At 44.8% G+C, this 26,507-nt stretch overlaps 1 pseudogene; it reads left to right on the forward strand.

Annotated features, from left to right (window-relative positions):
- The first annotated feature begins 4,344 nt into the window (after positions 1 to 4,344).
- Positions 4,345 to 23,355, forward strand: LOC142422842 (splicing factor, proline- and glutamine-rich-like; annotated as a pseudogene).
- Positions 23,356 to 26,507: the final 3,152 nt, after the last annotated feature.

Consider the following 26,507-nt stretch of genomic DNA (forward strand, 5'->3'; position numbering starts at 1 on the left):
CAGTGTGGGTAATGCGCCCAATCTGATCCAGCCACACTGAGGCAAAACACTAAGGGGATGGAGCAGAACAGCAAGGGAATGGAGCAGCGAGGTCCCCAGGGAATGTTGAAGGTAGACTTTGGGGCCAGGGCATGGTGCCCCAACAGAGTGGACTGGAAAATACTCCTAAAGGCCAAGAAACCATCCTTGAGCTAACTACAAGCTTTTCTTTCCTGTATGCTATATTTATTTTATCATTGTTTTGTTGTATGTTGTTGCTTGGTTTTGCTCTGTCTTGTTTTTGTGCATGTTATTAGCTCCGCAGGTCTGTCTAAATAAGATAGGCTGGATGAACAATCTGGAGGAGAGAACAACGGGACCGACAGTTCTGGGGGGAAATGGGAGAGGGGGAGGTAGGGAGAAAGGAAGTGGTGTTAACAAACCCAGGGAAAAGGGAACAAGAAGTGATCCAAATCGGTGGTGAGGAGGGTGTGGGAGGCCTGGTAGGGCATGACCAAGGGTAATGTAACCAAGAGGAATTGCTGAAAACTTGGTGGGGACTGAGCATGATAGTGGGACAGGAGGAAAGTCAAAGGAAATAGAGAAAAGAGCTGGGAGGCAAAGGGCAATTATAGAGGTCTTGATAAAGACATGTATATATGCAAGTGCATTTATATATGAGGATGGGGAAATAGATCTATGTGTGTATATTTATAGGTTTAGTATTAAGGTAGAAGAAGGACATTGGGCCTCCACTCAAGTACTCTCTCAATACAAGAATACTTTCTTCTATTAAATTGGCATTCTATGATGCTCACCTTCCCGACACAACCACTGAAGACAAAGCAGGTGCATAAGCAAATGTGGTGAAGAAAGCTGATGGTGCTTGGCTATCAAAAGGTATAGCATCTGGGGTCTTAAAGGCTTGAAGGTAAACAAGTGGCCATCTAGCTCAGAAGCAACAAAGCCCACGGAAGAAGCACCTCAGCCTGTGCGATCACGAGGTGTTGAAGTGATCAGGTATCAGGCATCATCAGAACAAAAAATCTTTCCATAGTGAATGAGGGGGTGCGGTGCGGAGTGGAGACCCAAGGCCTATTTGTAGGCCACTGGAGATCCCCTTGTAGAGGGTTCTAGGGGAGGAGACGAGCCAGACAGGGTGCAATGTAGCAATGATGAAAAAGACAACTTTCCTCTAGTTCCTAAATGCTTCCTCCCCCCACCACTATCATGATCCCAATTCTACCTTGCAAGTCTGGCTAGACCAGAGGATGGACACTGGTACAGATAGGAACTGGAAACACAGGGAATCCAGGGTCGATGATCTCTTTAGGACCAGTGGTGTGAGTGGCGATACTGGGAGGGTGGAGCAAGGATGGGTTGGAAATGGGGAACTGATTACAAGGATCTACATGTGACCTCCTCCCTGGGGGATGGACAACAGAAAAGTGGGTGAAGGGGGACGTCTGACAGGACAAGATATGACAAAATAATAATTTGTAAGTTATCAAGGGTTCATGAGGGGAGGCAGCGGGGAGGGAAGGGAAACAATGAGGAGCTGATGCCAGTGGCCTAAGTGGAGAGCAAATGTTTGGGAACAATGAGGGCAATGAATGTGCAGACGTGCTTTACACAAATGATGTACGTATGGATTGTGATAAGAGTTGGATGAGCCCCTATAAAACGATTAAAAAACCCATACAAACAAAGTAGGAGTTATTTGACTACTCTATTTCAAAATCTTTTATATAATCACAGTAATGAGGAAGCTTGGTATTGGTTAAACAATATGTATGCAGATCAAGGAATCAGGCCAGAGAAGCCAGAAGTGCAACCAAGCACCTGCAGACACTGGATTGCTTACAAAGGACTGAAACACACGAAGTGGGAAGAGATAGCACTTTCAAAGGATGGTGCCGGGAGAATTTGGATGCCCACTTGCCAAAGAAAGAAACAGGACCCATCCCGCACTCCATGTACAAATATGAACTCAAGATGTATAAAAGACCCGAATACAAACTCTAGAATTATAAAGATCACCAACTGAAAAAATAGGGACAACATAACGACCCTAATTCAAGGGATAAATACGCACCAAACATAAGGAAAAATCCACACTACAGAAGACTAAATAAAGGAGGAGCATCTTCTAAAACTTTAACCTTTAGGTAATTGAAACACTTCATCTACCGAGTAAAAAGAGAAGCCACCATTGAGAAAAAAAATATTCAGCAATGATATATCAGACAACGATAATTTCATAATCTATCAAAAACCATAACACACATAAGAAAAACACAAATCCAATTTTTAAAAGGCCCGAGGCATGAATAGATAATTTACAAAATATGTATTTTCACATAGCCAACAATCAAGAAAAAATGCTTGAGTTTATTAACTATAATAAAAATACAAATTTAAACAACAATGAGATACCACCTCACACCAAGGCTCTTATCAAAATCCATGTGACCGACGGGTGAGCTGACTTCCTCTCAAACCTGCTCTTGGAGAGCAGTGGGAGCTCCACCAGAGGCTGGAGAATCCCTGGATGGAGGACGGCCTGAGCTGGAAGCCTGGAAAGACACAGAACCCAGAGCCACAGGGAGAGGGGACCCGTGTACATCTGTGCTGCCACCCCTGAGGATTGACACCTGCCTGACTGAGGCAGCAATGGCAGGATAGTCACTGCTCCAGTCTGTTTGTTCAGGCTGTGGGGCACGTACTGGCACGCCCAACACCTTCCTGTCCCCTTGTCCCTCACTCCTTCCTTCTGGATGTGGCTCCTTGGAGCTAGAGGGTATAAAGGCTTGTGTAAGGCACTCAGACACAATAAGGACACCTGGGCACAAGACTCGCCAGGCAGGTAAGAGGTGCTCGCTCCCAAGGGGGGCCCAGTGGAGTTTGGGAGTCAGAGAAACCCAGATCAGTACGTCCACTCCTAGCCTCCTCTTTTCTCCAGAAACCTTGAGACTTACTGTGCACACCATGCTGCTGTGGCTGACTCTCGCCCTTCTGGGGACCTCCTGCTGCTGGGCCAGTGGTAAGTGGACTCCTTTGCAGTGCACTCTCCAGGTGGCTGCCATCCCTGCTCTGGCCACAGATTAAATGTTGGCACTGGGAGGGAGGCTTCCATTGGTGTGGACAGAGACATGCCCTGTGTGGCTTTTCCTGTCCACCCAGAAATGTATGGCTGGAGAGGAGGTAGTTATTTCAGTTCTTCTGCTGGAGACGAAGAGGAAATTACAGGCATTCGAGTCTGTATAGGAATCCTCGGGCTGTTTAAAAGGTGAGTAGGAGTCAGTCCCGGGAGTCCTGTCAGTGTTCCAACTCACCCCACAGTCTGGCAGAGTTGAGGGGAGGGAACTCTCAGCTTCCATTCCCAGCTCTGTGTCTGGTTCTTAGAGACTTCTGGGGCCAGTTTGTCGTTGGAGTCATAGAGTGGCCCCCCATCCCCTTCAGTTTTTCCCATTGCCCCGATAGCTTCTCCCCAGCTCCCCAGCCACAGTCGCCCTGCCTCTCTGTCAAGTCCTGCAGTTGTGTCCTGGGTTGATCTAAAGAAGAAGAAAGCCAACGACCACTGCTGTTTCTTGGACTTGGACTCAGAGGGACCCTGCAGGACAGAGTCACACGGCCCCTTGTGGCTTCCAGGGCTGTTCATCTCGATGGGAGCAGACCAACCGTAAAACCAAACTCACCACCATGAGAGAGTCACCCTATGAGAGAGTAGAGCTTGTAGTCACCCTGTGAATGAGTAGAACTGCCCCTTTGGGGTTCTGGGACTGTAACTCTTCATGGAGGCAGACAGTCTCCTCTTACTCTCTCTGAGCTGCTGCTGGGTTCGAACCACTGACCTGTTGGTTAGATGGCAAGCACTTAACCACTGTGCCACCAGGGTTCCTTTAAAAAGGGTTAGGTGGTTGCTTCCCCTGATTGTCTCCTTTTGACCCAAACTCAACTAAAATCAAAACGCAACCTGTCAGTCCCTGAATCCCTGATAGAGGAGATCAGGTGGCTACCTGTCTAGTCTGGGAAAGATGGAGAAGATCAGAGTAGAACACTGATTGGAAACGAAATCACTAGACGTGTGCAGAGGGCAGTTCTCCAGAATTTGGGGTGGTCTCTCGGTATCTTGATTGGAGACAGGTGGCTGGGGGGTTGGGAGCGTGAAATCCAGGGAGGATGAAGTGGGGCAGGGTCTCCCAACCCTCAAAGAACCAGTGAGTGTACAGGCTGATGGGACGCGAGGAAGTAGACCAGTGAGGTGGCTGTAGAGGGCCCCAGGATCCCACCCCCCCCGGGTCTGGGTCCTTGAAGTCTTCCCTCTCCCACAGTATCCAACTGAGATTCGGAACCTCCTGGAGCATGCAAAACGGCATCTCTAACACGGGCAGCTGCCATGAGTTTATCTTGCGAAAGGATGAGCATATCATCGTGGCCTCTGGCACCTACAGGATCTTCCTACGGTCCCTGAACCTGCACACAAACGAGGATCGGGTGTTCACGTTCGGGAACAATCAAGGCCAAGCATTCTCGTCCTCCCCCGACCATGAGAACAAGGTGCTCAGGGGCGTGTTTGGACAGTGCAACTTCCTGGGTATCACCGGCCTGGGATTCTATTGGGGGGAGTTACTTGAGCCGAAAGGTGCTGAAAACTCCTGAGCCATAAGGTGATGAGCCACCTGGTCGGTGAGAGCTCCCGGTCCCCTGGGCAGAGTCGAGCCCAGCTGAGGTGCTCTGCAGTGGGCAGATGGTCCTGGACTCACTGCCCCTGGAGGCCTCATCTGCTGATCAATAAACTTCTTTGGAACAAGGCCACGTGTGATTCTTGGGTCTCTGAGTCTGGTGAGTGAACTCAGAGGTGGGAATCTGGGGAGAGTTGGGGCCCATCCAGCCAGTCTTGGCTGGGTAAGCTCAGCTCTGACCTGAATCTGAACAGGCTGTGGGGGTGGTGTCACTCCCCTCCCCCTCATTCACTCTGCAAATAATTCCAAGATGCGGTCCCACAGGGGGACAGGTTTCCTGGGAGCTAGCTGCCCCTTGGGAGAGGGCTGGAGAAGCAGACACAGTCAGCACTGTCTACATGAGATCCAGGATGGGGGCGTGCTTCAGGGAAGTCTGCCTGGAGGAGGTGCCCTGTGAAAGAATCAGGGGATATTAGCTGAGTGGAGAGGATTAGGTGATACTCTAGGCTGAGGGACAATACAGCAGTGCTTGCTACACAAAGTGTGATCCTAAACTTGTGTTCCAAGGCCCCCATGGGTTCCTGAGCCCATTCAGGGGGCCCACAAGGCCCCAACCCCTTTCATTGTAATGCTGACGCAGGATCTGCCTCTCATTTCCTCTGCCCCTACTTTCTTTTGTTTAAAAATTCTTTATGGTAATGTGAGGGAAAGTTTACAGAGCAAATGGATTTTCTACTCAAGAGTTCATATACTTGTCATGGGTGACCTGGACAGAGGTCCCACCCACTCTCTGGTTCCCTTCCTCTCCCTGCCCTTCCCCAGTTCTGTTTCTGAGTTTCCCCCATGGGCACACATTGACCACTGGGCTCATGTGGTTGGCTGTGCTAAGGAGCTAGGACACCACCTCCACTTGATAGTTCCACATTATAGGCCTGTCTATCGCTTGACTGAAAGTTGACCCAAGAGGTGAGTTCAGTTCCAGGTTCAACCCAGGCTGAGGACCACAGTCTCAGACATCAGGAGCTGGGCGTGTGCGCTCCTGTACTGGAAGCCCTTCATTCACAGTCGTCCATATTATTTTATTATTATTACTTAAGTGCTCAGCTTTTCCTGGCAGAGACAGAAGCCCGCGCTGGCATCGGGTTCTTTAGTGTTTTCTTTCTTGTTTCCACTGTGTCTCCTTAGAGGGGGAGCAGGGGTTCAGGGGGCAGCACCTGCACCAGCCCCAATTATGCACAGGAGGTTCCCTGGGGTTGAGGCTTTTGCCAAGAAGCCAGGCCAGAAAGTTTCCATGTTTGTCCTCCTGCCTTTGAATAGGCCATTCATTGATCTTTATGGCCCCTGATGCTCACCTGATCACCTCTTGTAGATCACCTGCAGGATGAGGGCGAGCTGGGGATAGAAGCTGTGGTGAGTGCTGGGGTCCAGGGAAGAGTGCTGGTCACTCAATGAAGGGACATCGTGCCCTAGTACTGTAATTCTGTTTTGTTTTGTCTTGCCTGGTAATTCCACTGCTGTGGGGTTACCTCACAACCCCCCCCCCCATTCCCAACCCCCACCCCCATCCCCTTCAGTTGATTGTGAAGTATTATTGCCCAGTAACAGAACATAACTGCTACCCGGGGTTTTCTGAGGCTTTTAGTCTTTAAGGGAGCACAAAGCCTCATCTTACTTTCTTAGAGATTCTGGTGGGTTTTAATCGCTGGTCTTGTGGGCCGCACCCATCCAAAATGTAGATAAAACCATGGAATTGTATTGTGCACAACAGGTTGTATGTGTGCACGCGTGTGCGCTATCTATACTTCAGCATATAAAATTATTATTATTATTATTTTTAATTTTAACAATTTATTAGGGGCTCATACAATTCTTATCACAGTTCATACATATACATACATCAATTGTATAAAGCACATCTGTACAGTCTTTGCCTTAATCATTTTTTTCTCCTCTTTTCTTTTTTTACATTTTATTAGGGACTCATACAACTCTTATCACCATCCATACATATACATACATCAATTGTATAAAGCACATCCATACATTCCCTGCCCCAATCATTCTCAAGGCATTTGCTCTCCACTTAAGCCCCTTGCATCAGGTTCTCATTTTTTCCCCCTCCCTCCCCTTTCCCCCCTCCCTCATGTGCCCTTGGTAATTTATACCTCGTTATTTTGTCATATCTTGCCCTATCCGGAGTCTCCCTTCCCCCCTTCTCTGCTGTCCCTCTCCCAGGGAAGAGGTCACATGTGGATCCTTGTAATCAGTTCCCCCTTTCCAACCCACTCACCCTCCACTCTCCCAGCATCGTCCCTCACACTCTTGGTCCTGAAGGTATCATCCACCCTGGATTCCCTGTACCTCCAGCCCTCATATGTACCAGTGTACAGCCTCTGTCCTATCCAGGCCTGCAAGGTAGAATTCGGATCATGGTAGTTTGGGGGAGGAAGCATCCAGGATCTGGGGGAAAGCTGTGTTCTTCATCGGTACTACCTCGCACCCTAATTAACCCATCTCCTCTCCTAAACGCCTCTATGAGGGGATCTCCATTGGCCGACACTTGGGCCTTGGGTCTACACGCTGCACTTCCCCCTTCATTTAATATGGTATATATATACACATACATACATATACACACATATACACATACATACACACACTTATATCATTGTTGGTTTTTTTTGCATGATGCCTTATACCTGGTCCCTTGGCACCTCGTGATCGCACTGGCCGGTGTGCTTCTTCCATGTGGGCTTTTTTGCTTCTGAGCTTGATGGCCGCTTGTTCACCTTCAAGCCTTTAAGACCCCAGACACTATCTCTTTTGATAGCCAGGCACCATCAGCTTTCTTCACCACATTTGCTTATGCACCCATTTTTCTTCAGCGATCCTATCATGGAGGTGTGCAGTCAATGATATGATTTTTTTGTTCTTTGATGCCTGGTAACTGATCCCTTTGGGACCACTCGATCACACAGGCTGGTGTGTTCTTCCATGTGGACTTTGTTTCTTCTGAGCTAGATGGCCGCTTGTTTATCTTCAAGCCTTTAAGACCCCAGTTACTATCTCTTTTGATAGCCGGGCACCATCAGCTTTCTTCACCACATTTACTTGTTCACCCACTTTGGCTCCAGCAGTTGTGTCGGGAGAGTGAGCATCATAGAGTTCCAATTTAATAAAAGAAGGTATTCATGCATTGAGGGAGTGTTTGAGTAGAGGCCCAAGGTCCTTCCGCCACCTTAATACTTGACCTATAAATATAGACACATAGATCTATTTCCCCATCCTCTTATATATATTTGCATGTACATGTCTTTGTCTAGACCTCCATGAACAACAGATTAAATTATTTTAAATGATTTTTTAAAAAGCAGAGGTTGAGTGATACATTCTGACTGGAGCCTTTTAGAGCAGACAGAAGGATGGAGGACTCTCAGCCACGTCCTCATGCAGACAGATGTAAGGCCTAGCTTGCTGCAGGGAACAAAGGGGTCTGGTAATGATGGGGATCAGTGGTGACCAGGGGACCAACTCTCGCAGTATCTTCATAGCAGGACTGAGACGACTTTCGCTGAGCATGTCGTCCGTCCTCCGAGGCTGGCTTTCTGCTGTGTAGCCAGTGGCCCCCACCTAAGCTGCTTCCCCCACAGTAGTGCCCCATGGAGGGGTTTGTGTTAGACAGGGTTCTCTAGAGAAAGAAAACCAGGACACTTATGAATATATACACACACATTCAGTGAGAAGAAATATAACATCTAATTAATCCACACAGCACTAGAGAGTGCTCAGTTCAACTCACTTCTGTGGAACAGGTAATATACTGGAAGTCCTTCAACTCATGAGGGTTACTGGGTCAAAAGTCAAGGACGCAGACAGCTGAGTCTTCCATCGGGCAATGCAGGCAGAGTCCGCCCACAGGAAGCAAACAGCAGGGTGAGCCACCACCTGTCAGCAGCTCAGGAGCATAATGAAGCTAGCCAAGATGGAATATCAAACTCAAGCAATGCAAGACAACAGGATCCACCAGCCTCAAGCTCAAGCAACATGCACACCAGCAGTGTGGCGAAGCAGATCTCAGAGGAACCTTAAGCTCTAGCCACAAGATACACAGGGTGACTGTCCCACAGGTAGTGTAGCCCACAAGTTGAGTCAGAGAACTAGCTAAAACAGGTGCATGCAGTTACAATCACCAGATAGCAAGAGAGGAGGGTGGGCCTTGCAGAGACATTTATCTCTTTGCCCTCCAATCGAATAGTGACTTGATTAATCCCACATGTTTCTATGAGAAAAGTTGGTATAATAAACCTACTTAACACAGGATTGTAACCAAATATATGTTTTTCTTTAAAAAAATCATTTTGTTGGGGGCTCATACAACACATCACAATCCATGCATCCATCCATTGTGTCAAGCACATTTGTACATTTGTTGCCATCATCATTTTCAAATCATTTGCCTTCTACTTGAGCCCTTGGTATCAGCTCCTCATTTGTTCCCGTCCATCATGAACACTTGATAATTTTTACGTTATTATTATTTTGTCATGTCTTATATTGCCCAATGTCTCCCTTCACCCACTTTTCTGTTGTCTGTCCCCCAGGGAGGGGATTATATGCAGATCTTTATGTGATTATTCCTCTAAGTATTGATTATGTAATTGATTTCCATTCCTACCCCACCATCCTTGCACCCTCCCAGTATTGCCACTTTCACCACTGGTCCTGAAGGGTTCTTCTGTCCTAGATTCCTGTGTTTCCAGTTCCTATCTGTACCAATGTACATCCTCTGGTCTAGCCAGATTTGTAAGGTAGAATTGGTATCATGATATTGCGGAGGGAGGAAGCATTTAAGGACTGGAGGAAAGTTTTATGTTTATTGTTGCTACCCTGCACTTACTGCTCATCTCTTCCCTGCAACCCTTCCATATGGGGATTTCCAGTTGCCTACAGATGGGCCTTGGGTCCCCACTCTGCACTCCCCCTCATTCACAATGATATGATTTTTTGTTCATTGATGCTTGATATCTGAGCCCATTGACCTCTCGTGATCACACAGGCTGGTGTGCTACTTTCATGTGGGTTTTGGTGCTTCTGAGCTAGATGGTTGCTTGCTTATCTTAAAGCTTTTAAGACGCCAGACGCTATATCTTCTGATAGCCAGGCATCATCAACGTTTTTCACCATATTTGCTTATATATGCATTTGTTTTCAGTGATCGCGTCGGGAAGGTAACCATCATGGAATTCCAGGTTAATAGAACAAAGTGTTCTTGCATTGAGTAAGCACTTGAGTGGAGGTCCAATGTCCATCTGCTACCTTAATACTAAACTTATACATACACGCACCTAGATCTATTTCCCAAATGGCATATATAAATATATTTACATATATACATGCCTGTATTTAAACCTCTATAAATGCCCTTTGGCTTCTAGTTCGTTCCTCTAGTTCCTTTTATTTTCCTTCTTTCCTCCCCCCGGGGACAAGGTGGCACAGCCGCGATACCAGGGCCCACACAAGCCCAATATAAAAAGGGGAAATATTTTTTCTTGGTAAAAAAATCTTTAAAAAAAATCTTTCAATTCCAGGCTGTGATCCTATGTGTAGTCTTGAAGGTAAGCCTGAAGAAATCTGTCCTTTAGCATATATTAACAGAACAACGTAGCCAGAGCTAATCTCCACTGCATAGCATAGGGTTTTTATCATAACAAAAAATGGGATAGGCCAACAGACTCTACTCTTTCAAAGGCTGGAATTGTGGCCTGACAGCCCAAACAAGACCATACAAGACAAGTTACAAGCCATCCCCAGCTTGGTCCACGGGTACACCTATAGCTACCAGTCTCACCCAAGACGCTGAGGACACCCCACCCCAATGGCCACTGAGTTGCTGTGACATACTTCCTACAAAGAAGCCAACCCACCACCATAGTAGGCCACCGGCAATCCTTGAAATAGAGAGAAAGAGCCCAGGGCCCCTTGGTTGCCCACAAGTATGGCACCCAGCTCTTCCAAAATGGCATGCAGACAGCAGCATACTCCAACACCCTCAACAAGAAAACAAGAGCAACACTGGAGATAATGACACTCAAAAACGAATCAGATGTGAGCTGCTACAAAAAGACATTTTCAGAAGGCTGCTCTGATTAATACAGGAGATGAGGGACAGAATGCAGAATAAGAATGCAATGATAGAGGAAATAAGTCCATGATAGTGGGAATGAAGTCCACGCACCAAAGGGAAATACAAGAGCTTATGGAGGTGGTAACCAAGGCAAAATACAAGATAAGGGATCTCTCAAACAGATTAGTAGAGGCAGAGAATCATGCCAGTGATCTAGAGGACAATCAGCCAGACTTCATCAAATGGGAAAAATAGTCAAGCAAGATAATCAAAGAGGAAGAAGAAAATCTGAAATCCATGACTGTTGCTATTAAGAGGCACAACATTCAAATAATTGGTCTTCCGAAACAAGACACAATGAAGGAGTCAACAACGTAGTTAGTGAGGGAATTTCTGGAAGCAAACTCCCCCAACTTAATGAATGTGAAACAGACACCCATACAGGAAGCAGAGAGGACACCAATTAGGCTAAACCCCAGGAAGAACTCACCAAGGCACATTATAGTCAAAATATCCACCTTTGAGGAAGAAGAGAAAATATTAAGTGCAGCAAGAGAAAATGAGGTGGGCACATACAATGGTGCTCAGGTAAGAATATGCTCAGACCTATCAGCAGAATCCATGAAAAGAATGAGAAAGTGGAGTAACACCTCTGAAAGCTGAAAGAAAGAAACGTCTGCCCACGCCAAACCATTGATTAAGATAGCTGGTGAGGTAAGAGTCTCCTGGATAAAGAAACACTCAAAGAATACACTGTAATACACCCAACCCCTGTGGAAAATCCTTGCCAACTCACTATGGTCAGAAGAGCAACATCCATTAAGCACAATCAGGAGACCACCATATAAGCCCAACCCCAGCCAGAAGCCTATGAACAGAGAACAATTACCAAGACAGCATGGCCTCAGAGGGAATAGAAGGCCAGAATGAAGCCCCACACACAAACACAGCACAATTATGTGAATGGAGATGTGAAAACACCCAACAATAAAGGTATGAGTTGACAGCAATGAATCCACAGATCGTGTTAATAATGGAATGTCAATGGGCTCAATTCATCCATTAAAAGACAAAGGCTAGCAATCTGGCTCATATAAAACATAACCCATCAACATGTTGCCTACAAGAAACACATCTTATGCTTGCAGACAAATATTGACTAAGAATAAAAGCCTAGGGGAAATTATTTCAAGCCAACGAAACTTAATGAGAGATCTTCAAAATTTTTCAGACTATTGAAAAAAATGAAAAAAGAAACCACAGAATCAAGGTTTATAATAGGTGACTTTAACACACCTTGATCAGAGAAAGAGAGATCACTGGGAAAGAAGCTCAGCAAGGAGGCTACCGACCTAAAAACTACTCTTAGTCACCTGTACCTGACAGACATTTATGGAGCCTTCCATCCCAATGGAAAAATATTCACATTATTTCAAGTGCACATGACTCTCATTCAAAAATAGGCCACATACTTTGGCATAAGTCTAGCCTAAATAACTTTAAGCAGTGATTACTCAGACGCCCTCTTCGGATCACCACACCATAAAGCTGGAGATCAACAAAAGGACGACCAGAAAAACAAAGGTAAACAATAAGAGGATGAATAACGATCTTCTGTGACACAAATGGGTATTGGTCCAGACTAGAAAGGAGCTTAGGAAGTTTCTGGAAACTAGTGAGAATGAGAATACAATGTATCAAAACCTCAGGGATACTGCAAAAGCAGTTATCAGAGGAAGCTTGATAGCAACAAGTGCATACATAACAAAAGAAGTGAGACTTATGACTGATACGCTATCAGAAAACATCCAGCAACTAGAACAGAGTCAACAGAACAATCTCTCCAATAAGAAAAGAAATAATGAAAATCAGGGCATAGTTAAACCAGTGGAAAGACAAAAAGAACATTGAAAAATGATGCAACAAAAAGCAGGTTCTTTGAGAACAAAACATCATATCATTGTGTGCTCACCTTTCCTAAAGGATTGCTGAGGACACATGGGTGCATAAGCAAATGTGGTGAAGAAAGATGATGGTGTCCGGCTATCAAAAGATATAGCATCTGGGGTCTTCAGGGCTTGAAGGTAAATAAATGGCCATCTAGTTGAGAAGCAACAAAAGCCACATGGAAGAAGCACACCGGCCTGTGTGATCACAAGGTGCCTAAGGGATCAGGTATCAGACATCAAAGAACAAAAAATCATACCATTGTGTGCTCATCTCCCTGATACGATCATTGAAGACAAATGGATGAATAAACAAAAGTGGTGAAGAAAGCTAATGGTGCCCGGCTATCAAAAGATATAGCGTCTTGAGTCTTAAAGGTTTGAATGTAAACAAGCAACCATCTAGCTCAGAATCAACAAAGCCCACATGGAAGAAGCACATCCGCCTGTAAGATCATGAGGTGTTGAAGTGATCAGGTATCATGCATCAAAGAGCAAAAAATCAAATCATTGTGAATGAGAGGGAGTGCAGAATGAGAACCCAAGACCCATCTGTAGGCAACTGGACATCCCATTACAGAAGGGTCATGGGGAGAAGATGAACCAGTCAGGGTGAGGTGTAGCAACGATGAAACTTTCCTCTAGTTCCTAAATGCTTTCTCCCACCCCACTATCATGATCCCAATTCTACCTTGAAAATCTGGCTAGACCAGAGGATTTACACTGATACAGATAGGAACTGGAAACACAGGGAATCCAAGACAGATGGTCCCTTCAGGGCCAGTGCTGAGAATGGCGATACCAGGGGGTAGAGGGAGGGTCGGGTGGAAAAGGGGAACTGATTGCAAGGATCTACAGATAATCTCCTCCCTGGGGGATGGACAACAGGAAAGTGGGTGAAGGGAGAAGTCATACAATATAAAATATGATAAAATAATAATAATTTATAAATGATCAAGTGTTCATGAGGGATCAGGGAGGGAGGGTAAAATATAATGAGCTGATACCAAGATGTCAAGTAGAAAGCAAATGTTTTGATGGGAACAAATGTTCAAATGTGCTTGACACGACGGATGTATGTATGGATTGTGATCAGATTTTCAGGACCCCCCAATAAAATGATTAAATAATTTTTTACAAAGCTGGCTCTTTGAAAGGATCAATGGAATTGACAGACTGCTGGCAAGCCTCAGCAAGGAAAGGAAGGAGCAAACATCAATGGACAGGTGAAACAGGGGTAATCACAGACTCCAACGAAATTAGGATAATCACAAAGTTCTCTGAAAGCTTGTATTCTAATGAATTCAACAACATGGAAGACATGGACAAATACTTGGAAAAAACAATCCCTCTATCCCAGATAGAGGTCAAGAACATCAACAGATCCATAATAAAAGAAGGAATAAATATGGTTATCAAAAAAATCATCAACAAACAATGTTCCTGGGGCATACAGTTTCACAGGAGAATTTTACCAAGCATTCAGGGAAGAGTTGCTACTGATCCTCCACTAACTATTCCATAGCATAGAAAAGGATTGCAAACTCCCAAACTAATTCTACAAAGCCAGTATATCTTTGATACACAAACAGGGAAAGGATCCCACAAGAATAAAGAACTGTAGGCTGAGACCTTTAATGAACACAGATGCAAAAATACTTAACAAGATATTGGCCAACAGAATACAAAAGTGTACATAAAACATATCATCCACTACGATCAGGTACGATTCATGCCAGGGATGCAGGGATGGTTTAACATCTGAAAATTTATCATTATATACCACATTGAGAAGAAAAATGATAAGAATCACATGATAATATTGATTGATGCAAAAAAAGAAGCATTTTCAACATCTAGCACCCGTTCCTTATTAAAACACTCAAGAAGATAGTATTGGAAGGAAAATTTCTCAGGCTAATACAAGGTATCTATGAAAAGCCAACAGCCAACATAATAGTCAATGGAGAAAAGACGAAAACAATCCAACTGAAAAAGGTGACCAGACAAGGATGCCCCCTGTCTCCACTTCTATTTAACCTTGTACTAGAGGTGCTAGCTAACAACATAAGACAGCAGGACATGCAAGATATCCAACTGGGAGAGGAGGAGGTGAAGCTATCCCTATTTTCAGACAACATGATTCTATATGTTGAAATTCCCCAAAGCTCCACAACAGTTACTGACAGAGGTAGAGGAATGTTGAAGAGTGGCAGGATCGAGATCAACAGACAGAAGTCTATTGGGTTGCTATATACATCGGACAAGAGCACAGAAGAGAAGATCAAGAGAGCAGTATCCTTCACAATAGCCAGAACAAATTGAAACATCTAGGGATATATTTAACCCCAAACCCAAAAGACTTATACAAGGAAAACTACTGGACCCTATTTCAGGAAACCAAAAGCCACCTCCACAAATGGAAGAATATCCCATGCTCATGGATCAGACGACTCAATATAGTAACGATGTCAATCTTACCCAAGGCACTATATAAATTTAATGCTTTCCCAATTCAAATACCAACAACTTTTTTCAAAGAATTGGAAAAGCGGAACACCAATTTCATATGGAGAGGACAAAAGCCCAGAATTAGCAGAGAACTCCTCAAGAAGAAGAACAAAGTCAGAGGGCTTGCTTTACCTGACTTTACCACCTACTACATAGCCACAGTGGTCCAAAGAGAATAGTAATGGTATAATGACAGTTTCTCATACCAATGGAAAAGGACAAAAAACCCAGAAAGAAAACCTGCCGCATATAGACAACTGATCTTTGACAAGGGCCCCCAAAACATCAAGGGGGAGGAAGATGCCTTCTTTAACAAGTGGTGCTAGAAGCAATAGATAGCCACCATTGTAGAAAAATTAAGCAACATGTGTACCTCACCCCATCGACAAGAAGTAAGTCAGGGTGGATCACACACCTGTAACTAAAACCCTAAAATATCAGGACCATCAATAAAATAATTGGGACAAACCTAAGAACCTTGGCTCATGGAGTACATAGGCTAACTGCAGTAGGAAAGAGTACACACACACACACACACACACACACACGTGAACCTGAAATCAACAAGTGGGCTATCCTGAGTATAAAACACCTGTGTGCATTGAAAGACTTCACCAAGACGGAAAGAGGATTTTTAGCAGTGACACAACAGACAAAGGGCTTATTACTAAAATCTACAGTACCCTCCTAGGCTGCAAAAAGAGGAAAGCAGTTAAACTCCCCCCACCCTCCCCGAGGAAGGGGGAAAAAGACCAGAACACAAGGAAGGAGACCAGAATGGTCTATAAGCATATGAGAAAATGCTCTGGATCATTAGTCATCCGAGAAAAGCAAATGAAAACAACCACAAGATACCATCTAACACCCTTGAGGATAGCCCAAATCTGGATAAACAATCTGGAGGAGAAAATAATGGGACTGACGGTTAAGAAGGGGCATGAGAGAGGAGAAGGTGGGGGGAAAAAGTGGTGTTAACACATCCAGGGACAAGGGAACCACAAGTGATCAAAAATCAGTGGCAAGGAGGGTGTAAGATATCTGGTAGGGCTTGATTAAAGGCAATGTAACCAAGAGGAATTACTGAAACCATATGATGGCTGAGCATGACAGTGGGACAAGAGGAAAGTAAAAGTAAATAGAGGAAAGAACTAGGAGGCAAAGGGCATTTACAGAGGTTTAATTATAGGCATGTACATATGTAATTATATTTATGTATGATGGTGGGGAAATAGATCTATGTGCAAATATTTATAGGTTTAGTATTAAAGTAGCAGATGGACATTGGGCCTCCACTCAAGTACTCCCTCAATTGGAGAACACTTTGTTCTATTAACCTGGCATTCCATGATGCTCACCTTCCCAAAATGATCACTGAAGACAAAGCAGGTGCATACGCAAATGTGGTGAAGAAAGCTGATGGTGCCTGGCTATCAAAAGATATAGCATCTGGGGTCTTAAAGGCTTGAAGGTAAACAAGCGGCCATCTAGCTGAGAAGCAACCAAGCCCATATGGAAGAAGCACACCAGCCTGCATCATCAGGAGGTGTCGAAGGGATCCGTTATCAGGCATAAAAGAGCAAAATCATATTCGGAATGAGGGGTAATGCGGATTGGGGACCCAAAGCCCATCTGTAGGGAACTGGACATCCCCTTACAGAAGGACAGTGGGGATGAGACAAGCTAGTCAGGTTTCAGGGTAGCAATGATGAAACATACAATGTTCCTCTAGTTCTTGAATGCTTCCTCCCCTCTCATTTTCATGATCCCAATTTTACTTTACAAATATGCCTGGACCAGAGAATGTACACTGGTACAGTCAGGAACTGGAAACACATGGAATCCAGGACAGATGATCCCTTCAGGACCAGCAGTGAGAGTGATGAGACCAGGAGGGTGGAGGGAATGTGGGGTAGAAAGGGGGAACTGATCACAAAAATCTATGTATTATTACCCAATCTCTCTGGGACAGACACCAGAAAGGTAGGTGAAGGGAGACATCAGAGAGTGTAAGACATGAAAAAATAATACTCTATAAATTAGCAAGGTTTCTGGAGGGAGATAGACCATGCAGGGAGGGGAAGAAATGAGGAGCTGATATGGGTTCAAGTAGAAAGCAAATGCTTTGAGAATGATGATGGCAACAAATGTAGAAATGTGCTTGACATAATGGATGTACACATCGATTTTGATAAGACTTATATGAGGCCCCAATAAAGTGATTAAAAAAATTTACAATACCTTCCTAGCCTGCAAAAAGAGGGAGCTGGACTTCCAGGAAGATAGCAACTGAGTAACACATACCAGAGGGACTCTGCAGAAGTCAGCCCAGGAGGCGTATCATAAAGATAAGTAGGCACAGATCCACTAGGTTTTGTGGGCTTCGGGGCTTTTGGCTTACCAAGTGGAGGTTGGCTAGGGTTTGCCCTTAGCCCTGCCACTGTCTTGGCCTGTGCTAGGGTCACTTAAGGCTGGCACAGGGGTTATATCTCAACACAGACATGGCTTGCTGCCACCTTGGGGCAGGGATTAAACCCCTCCAGCCCCAAGGTCAGGGATTGGGGCTCATCTATATTGTTCCTTTGCTTCCCTCACTTCTCTCGATCACTCCCACAGTCTCAGGGGGCTTAACTTGTTTTTCTATTTCTTTTTTCCTCTTCCCTTTTCTCTCACAGCACTGCAGACCTTCAGACCACCCCACTTAGCCTAAGGCATTTATGCCTGCCCTCCACCCAGATGGGAGTGCTCCCAAATCTGCAGCATAAACTGAGGCTGGAGAAAGCCCACCCACCCTCCACCAGAGGATATCCTGCCCAACTTCTTCTGGGGAAATTCCGCCCACCTGCACTCTTCAGTGCTTGACCTTTGGCTGAGGAAATCCCGCCCACCTTCTTTGGGGGACATTTTGCCTGCATGTCTGGGGGAACTCCTCTCAATCCTCTGTGGTCCCACGTGACTAAGGGAAATTCCTCCCACCTGCCATAGTGCCTTACATGGCCTAAGGCAGCTCGGCCAACACATGCCAAGGTTCCATATTGCTGCGGGAACCTGTGCCCAACCTCGCCAGCGATCTACCTGACCAGAGAAATTCTGCCTACCCTTTGAGGTGCTCTACACCAAAGCGGGCAACCTACCAGCCTTCTGTGGCACTCCCCTTGCAGCACAACAACCCAAGCAGTGTCCCCGAAGGGCCATTCGTCTTGCTCTCCAAATAACTGAATAGTCGTTGACTAGGAAAAGAGTGAAGCCGCAGGAGGATAAAGTGGTAGGTCAATTCCATAGTGAAATTAGCTGCAGGCAGTTGAAAGAAGCATTCTTATGAGTCTCCCAGAGAGAGCCAGAGCTCTTCAACTCCCTGGAAAATGACACCTGGCTCCTATGAACAACACAGCGCAAACAGCGATCAGCCACAATGACCTCAATGATAAGACAGGAGAAACAAAAGACAATGGCAGGAGATGTCTTGAATGTAACAATGTGCATAGAAGAAACAGACATTTATCTGCCACAGAAAGAAATTTTCAGAATGCTGCTTGGAGTCATACAGGATATGATGGTAAAAGTAAAGAAAAAGGATGAAGTGACAGAGGAGATAAAGTCCACACACCAAAGGGAAATATAGGAGCTTAGGCAGAAGATAACAGAGTCCTTGAACTAACTACAAGTTTTTCTTTCTTGTGTATTTTTTTTGTCATTGGTTTGTTGCTGTTGTTTTGTTGTATATTGTTGCTTGGTTTTTCCCTGTCTTGTTTTTGTGCATGTTATTATCTCCGCAGGTCTGTCTAAATAAGGTAGGCTGGATGAACAATCTGGAGGAGAAAACAACAGCAGTGATAGTTCTGGGGGACATGGGAGAGGAGAAGGTGGGGGCGGGGGCGGAAGGTAGTCGTGTTAACAAACTGAGGGACAAGGGAACAAAAAGTGATCCAAATCGGTGCTGAGGTGGGTGTAGGAGGCCTGATAGGGCGTGATCATGGGTAATGTAACCAAGGGGAATTACTGAGACCCAAATGAAGACTGAGCATGATAGTGGGACAAGAGGAAAGTCAAAGGAAATAGAGGAAAGAGCTAGGAGGCAAAGGACATTTATAGAGGTCTAAATAAAGGCATGCACATATGCAAATATATTTATATATGATGATGGGGAAATAGATCTATGTGCGTATATTTATAGGTTTAGGATTAAGGTAGCAGAAGGATATTGGGCCTCCACTCAAGTACTCCCTCAATGCAAGAATAGTTTTTCTATTAAATTGGCATTTTATGCTGCTCACCTTCCTGACCCAACTGCTGAAGACAAGCGGGTGAATAAGTAAATGTGGTGAAGAAAGCTGATGGTGCTTGACTATCAAAAGATATAGTGTCTGGGGGCTTAAAGGCTTGAAGGTAAACAAGCAGCCATCTAGCTCAGAAGCAACAAAGCCCACATGGAAGAAGCACACCAACCTGTGTGATCACGAGGTGCTGAAGGGATCAGTTATCATGCATCAAAGAACAAAAAATCATTTCATTGTGTGCTCACCTCCCTGATATGATTACTGAAGAAAAATGGGTGCATAAGCAAATGTGAAGAAAGCTAATGGTGCCAGGTATCAAAAGATATAGCATCTGGGGTCTTAAAGGCTTGAAGGTAAACAAGCGGCCATGTATCTCAGAAGCAACAAAGCCCACATGGAAGAAGCACACCAGCCTGTGTGATCATGAGCTATCGAAGGGGTCAGGTATCAGGCATCATCAGAACAAAAAATCAATATAGTGAATGAGGGGGCGAGTGCAGAGTGGAGATCCAAAGCCCATTTGTAGGCCACTGGACATCCCGTTACAGAAGGGTCTCGGGGAGGAGACGAGCCACTCAGGATGCAATGTAGCAACAATGAAACATCCAACTTTCCTCTAGTTCCTAAATGCTTTCTCCTCCCCCACTATCATGATACCAATTCTCCCTTACAAATCTGGCTAGACCAGAGGATGTACACTGGTACAGATAGAAACTGGGAATCCAGGGCAAATGATCCCTTCAGGACCAGCTGTGTGAGTGGCTATACTGGGAGGGTAGAGGGTGGGTGAATTGGAAAGGGGGAGCCGATTACAAGAATCTACATGTGACCTACTCCTTCGGGGGCAGACAACAGAAGAGTGGGTGAGGGCAGACATTGGACAGGGCAAGATATGACATAATAATAATTTATAAGTTATCAAGGGTTCATGAGGGAGTAGGCAGCACGGAGGGAGGGGAAAATGAGGAGCTGATTCCAGGGGCTTAGGTGGACAGCAAATGTTTGAGAATGATGAGGGCAATGAATGTACAAATGTGCTTTACACAATTGATGTATGTATGGATTGTGATGAGTTGCACGAGCCCCTAATAAAACTATTAAAACTTGTTTTATTATCCGATGTGTATACGCATTGGATAAGACCAAGAAGAGGAGATAAAAAAGGTGGTACCCTTCACAAGAGCCAAACACAAATGGAAATATCTAGGGATATACTTGACTAAAAGAACAAAAGATGTATATGGAGAAAAGTATAGAACACTATTACAAGAAACCAAGAGTGACCACCACAAATGGAAGAATATCCCATTCTCATGATAGGAAGACACAATATAGTAAAGATGTCAGTTCTGCCTAAGGCACTATATAAGGTTAATGCAATCCCAATACAATTACTCTCATCTTTCTTCAAAGAAATGGAAAACCTGATTACCAACTTCATATGGAGAGGGAAGAAGCCCAGAATTAGCAGAGAACTCCTCAAGAAGAAGGACACAGGCCTGTGTCATCCGCCATCTTATGCGAAGCAAAGTGGCCTCCACGTTCCCTGAACGCCTTCTTCGCTTTGGACAGCCCTTTGATTAAGGTCATGTCGCAGGACAGGTTCCGGAGTCGCGGTGGCGGAGGAGGCGGGGGCCGCGGTGACCGCCATGACTTTTGTTCACCGCCGCCCGGCAGGGGCCTCAACCAGAACCGCGGACCTATGGGGCCTGGCCCGTCCGGGGTGGCCCCAAGCCCCCGATCCCGCCGCCGCCTCCACACAAAGTGCAGCAGCAGCAGGCGGCACCGCCACAGGACTCGTCTAAGGCCGGCGTTCCTTGGGCCGGCCCGGGGCCTGGGTAGGCAACACGCCACCTGCCTCCGGCCCTGCCGCCTGCCACTCCTCCGACCTCCAGGGCGCCGGTGGTCACTTCCGGCCCTCCCGGGGCGCCTCCACCCACGCAGCCAGGGGTGTGGTCCCGACCACCCCCTCTCAGCTCCGGGGGCCCGCCGCCCTCTGGAGTCCCCGGCCCGGGCCTAAGCAGGGCCCAGGACCCGGTGGGCCCAAAGGCGGCAAAATGCCCGGCGGGCCGAAGCCTGGCAGTGGCCCGGGCCTTGGCGGCCGGGCGGCCACCCGAAGCGGCCGCACCGCGGCACCGGTGAGCCGAGGGGGGGGGGCGCTAGCACCACATTCCCTACCACCAGCAGCACCACCAGGGGCCCAGGCGGCCGCAGCGAGGAGAAGATCTCCGACTCCGAGGGGTTTAAAGCCAACCTCTCTCTTGAGGAGACCTGGGGAGAAAAAACACACGCAGCGCTGTCGGCTGTTTGTGGGGAATCTGCCCGCTGATATCATGGAGGATGAATTCAAAAGAGTGTTTGCTAAATACGGAGAACCAGGAGAAGTTTTTCTCAACAAAGGCAAAGGATTCGGCTTTATGAAGCTTGAATCTAGGGCATTGGTTGAAATTGCAAAAGCTGAGCTTGATGACACCCCTATGAGAGGTAGACAGCTTCGAGTTCGCTTTGTTACACATGCTGCTGCCCTCTCAGTTCGTAATCTTTCACCTTATGTTTCCAGTGAACTGTTGGAAGAGGCTTTTAGTCAGTTTGGTCCTATTGAAAGGGCCGCAGTAATTGTGGATGACCGTGGAAGATCAACAGGGGAAGGCATTGTTGAGTTTGCTTCTAAGCCAGCAGCGAGAAAAGCATTTGAAAGATGCAGCGAGGGCGTTTTCATACTGACCACAACTCCTCGTCCAGTCATTGTGGAACTGCTTGAACAACTAGCTGACGAAGATGGTCTTCCTGAAAAGCTTGCACAAAAGAACCCAATGTATCAAAAGGAGAGAGAAACACCGCCTCGCTTTGCCCAGCATGGCACCTTTGAATATGAATATTCCCAGCGCTGGAAGTCCTTGGACGAAATGGAAGAACAGCAGAGGGAACAAGTTGAGAAAAACATGAAAGATGCAAAGGACAAATTAGAAAGTGAAATGGAAGATGCCTATCATGAGCACCAGGCAAATCTTTTGCGCCAAGATCTAATGAGACGCCAGGAGGAATTAATTAAGACGCACGGAGGAACTTCACAATTCAGAAATGCAGAAGCGCAAAGAAATGCAATTGAGGCAAGAGGAAGAACGCCGTAGAAGGGAAGAAGAGATGATGATTCGCCAACGTGAGATGGAAGAACAAATGAGACGCCAAAGAGAGGAAAGCTACAGCCGTATGGGCTACATGGATCCAAGAGAAAGAGATATGAGAATGGGTGGTGGAGGAGCCATGAATATGGGAGATGCCTATGGTTCAGGCGGCCAGAAATGTCCACCTGTAGGTGGTGGAGGTGGCATAGGTATGAAACCAATCCTGGAGTCCCCCCAGCAACCATGAGTGGTTCCATGATGGGAAGTGACATGCGTACTGAGCGCTTTGGGCGGGGAGGTGCGGGGCCTGTGGGCGGACAGGGTCCTAGAGGCATGGGCCCTGGAACTCCGGCAGGCTATGGTAGAGGGAGAGAAGCTGTACGAAGGCCCAAACAAAAAGCCCCGCTTTTAGATGTGACATCTAGGCTTTCAGTCCAGTTTGCTTTGTCTTCTTGTTTAGATAGCAACCTCTTAAATTCTTGCATTTTAGTAAGAAAGCTACCTTTTTATGGATGTTAGCAATTTATTGACCTAATATTTGTAAATGGTCTGTTTAGGTAGGTTAAAATTATGTAATGCAGTGTTTAAAACAGGAGAAATTTTTTCCTTTTTTAAAAAACTGTATAATGTCCCTCAAGTTATGGCAGTGTACCTTGTGCCACTGAATTTCCAAAGTGTACCAATTTTTTTTACTGTGCTTCAAATAAATAGAAAAAGTAGTTAAAAAAAAGAAGGACACAGTGGGAGGGCTTGCTTCACCTGACTTTAGCATGTACTATACAACCACAGTTGTCAAAACCGCATGGTATTGGTACAATGACAGATACTCAGACCAATGGAAAAGAACTGAAAATCCAGAAATAAAATCATCAGCATATAAACCACTGATCTTTGATAAGGGCCCAAAAAAGATCCAATGGAAAGCAGATGCCCCCTTTAACAAGTGGTGCTGGAAAAAAATGGATATTTACCTGCAGAAAAAAATGAAGCAAGACTCTTATTTCACTCCATGCACAAGAATCAGCTCAAGGTGGATCACAGACCTTGAAATTAAACCCCAAGCTATTAAGACCATCAATGAGGGAATTGGGACCAACTTGAGAACTTTGGCACAGGGAATAGGTAGGCTATCAGAAATAAGGAAGGGCACAAACACAGAGGAGGTAAAAATTGACAAATGGGATATACTGAAGATAAAACAACTGTGTGCATTGAAATAATTCACCAAGAGAGTAATAAGAGAGTCCACGGACTGGGAAAACAGCGTTAGCAATTGCACATCAGACAAAGGCCTTGTTACTAAAATCTACAATACCCTACTAGCTTCCCAAAAGAAAAACAACTAATTGCCCACTGAGGAGGTGGGCAAAGGTCCTGAACAGAAGTTTCACCAGGTCAGAAATCTGAATGGCCAACAAACATACGGGAAAATGTTCCCGATCTTTAGCCATAAGAGAAATGCAAATTAAAACAACAATGAGGTACCACCTAACACCCTCAAAGGTAGCCCCATTAAAAAACTCAGGAAGCAACAAGTGTTGGAGGGGCTTGGGGGAGACAGGAACTCTCATCCACTGTTGGTGGACTTGTAAGTATGTACAGCCACTATAGAATTCAATCTGGCAATATCTAATACAGATGGAAATCAAGTCACCGTACGACCCAGCAATCCCCCTACTGGGCATATACCCAGAAGAGGCAAGAAACAAACCAAGGCCAGACATCTGTGCTCTAATGTTCATTGCGGCACAGTTTACAATTGCAAGGAGTTGGAAACAACCCAAATTTCCATCAACCCACATATTAATTGAAAAAACTGGTATGTACATACAATGGAAAACTACATTATTAAAAAGCAGTGATGAATGCAGGAAACATATCACCACATGAGAAGAACAGGAGGAAGTCATGCTAAGTGAAATATGCCAATCACAAAAGGGCAAGTACAACATGAATCTGCTGAGGTAAGCTTAAACAAATGCAGAAGGACATAGGGAAAAAGCTATGTTCTGATGATGCCTTATACCTGATTCCTTCGATACCTTGTGATCGCACAGGTTGGTGTGTTCTTCCATGTGGGCTTTGTTGCTTCTGAGCTAGATGACCGCTTGTTTCCCCTAAAGCTTTTAAGACCCCAGACGCTATATCTTTTGATAGCCGGGCACCATCAGCTTTCTTCATCACATTTGCTTTTTCACCTGCTTTGTCTTCAGCGGTTGTGTGGGGAAGGTGAGCACCACAGAATGCCAGTTTAATAGAAGAAAGTATTCTTTCATTGAGGGAGTACTTGAGTGGAGGACCAATGTCCTTCTGCTACCTTAATTCTAAACCTATAAATATGTGCACATAGATCTATTTCCCCATCCTCATATATAAATATATTTGTATATGTACATGTCTTTATCTAGGTTATTTGTAAATTGTATTGTTCTTTTAATTTCCTTTTCTGAGTTCTCTTCTGTAATATTTAAGAATTCAATTGATTTGTGTATATTGGTTTCATAGCACTGTCATAATTTTCAATTCGCTTTAGCAATTGTTTTATTGAATTTTGGGGATTTTGCATATGTAGCATTATGTCACCTATAAATAGAGTTTTGTTCCTTTTTTGGTAACTTGGATACCTATAATATGCTTCCCCGCTCCCCCAACAGTTTTATTGGAATATAGGTCACATATGCCAATATAGTAGAACTCCAGTACTTGGCCGCATCAGTATTCCACAAAATGGGATTTTGATGCGAAATGTTGAGAAAAGTTTGCATGGGAGCTCAAACAAAACACAAGAATCTGACCCAACACACATAATTTTTGTAAATAAAAGCAGTTTGTGGTTCAGTCACTTGATATGGCCTGGATTTGTTAGTACTAGTTGTTTAAATCTATTGTTGCTGTGTTCCAAGTATTTTGCTATAATATTCTTAGTTTTTGTGGCTCCTTGTACTGTTTAGAGCGTTTTTGACAAGAATCATCATGATAAGGAACTGGTTAACTGTGTTATCGATATTGTTGATGATAACTTAGTCAACCCTTTTAGAAAACAGTTAAGGAAATGCCAACAGCAGACCACATTAGACAGATTTTTAAATTTTTATTTATTTATTTTTTTAGAGAAAGCCAGCCAGGTTCTAGCAAAAAAAAGGCAGAGAAGGGAAAACTCCTAATATGCAGCTACCTGTTGATGTTACAGAAGAGGATTCCCCTTCCAAACTATGACTCTCTCTCCACACCTCCTCTCCACATCTGTGTGCACAGATCCAGATCCTCATCAATGTCAAGATATGGGCCATGCTGTAGTAGTTGAAAAAAATGTCTTTTAATGCTATGTTTCTTATTCAAATTATATTATTTAACTTTGAACTTTTTTATTTTGAGATTTCTGTGTAATGATTTGTACAGAATGTCAAAGAAAGCATAAACCTTGGTGGTGGAGAAGGGATTAATGCATTTTCAGTTATTTTTATGGGAAAATCGATTTGGAACTCAACTGCATCGTATTTTGATGATCCTAGCACAGATTAGCATCAAGGTTTGGGTTATACTGTAATTCAGTAGTTTAATCACACCAAGAAGAGTTGTACAATCAGTTCTAGAACAATTTCTTCATTCTTTACTCACCATTATTAGCTCATCATTCCTCACAACCTCACCTATCATATCCCCAAGGAAACCTTAATCCAGTTACTGTGTCTATAGCTTTACCTTTAATAGATTTCATATATGTGAAAGCATTTTAAAAACTGAGTAACAAGAATAACAGAGTAGAACAGATAAAAACCTCAATCAAAACGGAAACAGAGGAGAGTATCATACAATGCCACATTATTAGAACAAACCATTCTTGTACTCAGGTAAGATTTAAG

The sequence above is a fragment of the Tenrec ecaudatus genome, chromosome 12, assembly GCF_050624435.1.
Source record: "Tenrec ecaudatus isolate mTenEca1 chromosome 12, mTenEca1.hap1, whole genome shotgun sequence".
Classification (NCBI taxonomy): Eukaryota; Metazoa; Chordata; class Mammalia; order Afrosoricida; family Tenrecidae; genus Tenrec; species Tenrec ecaudatus.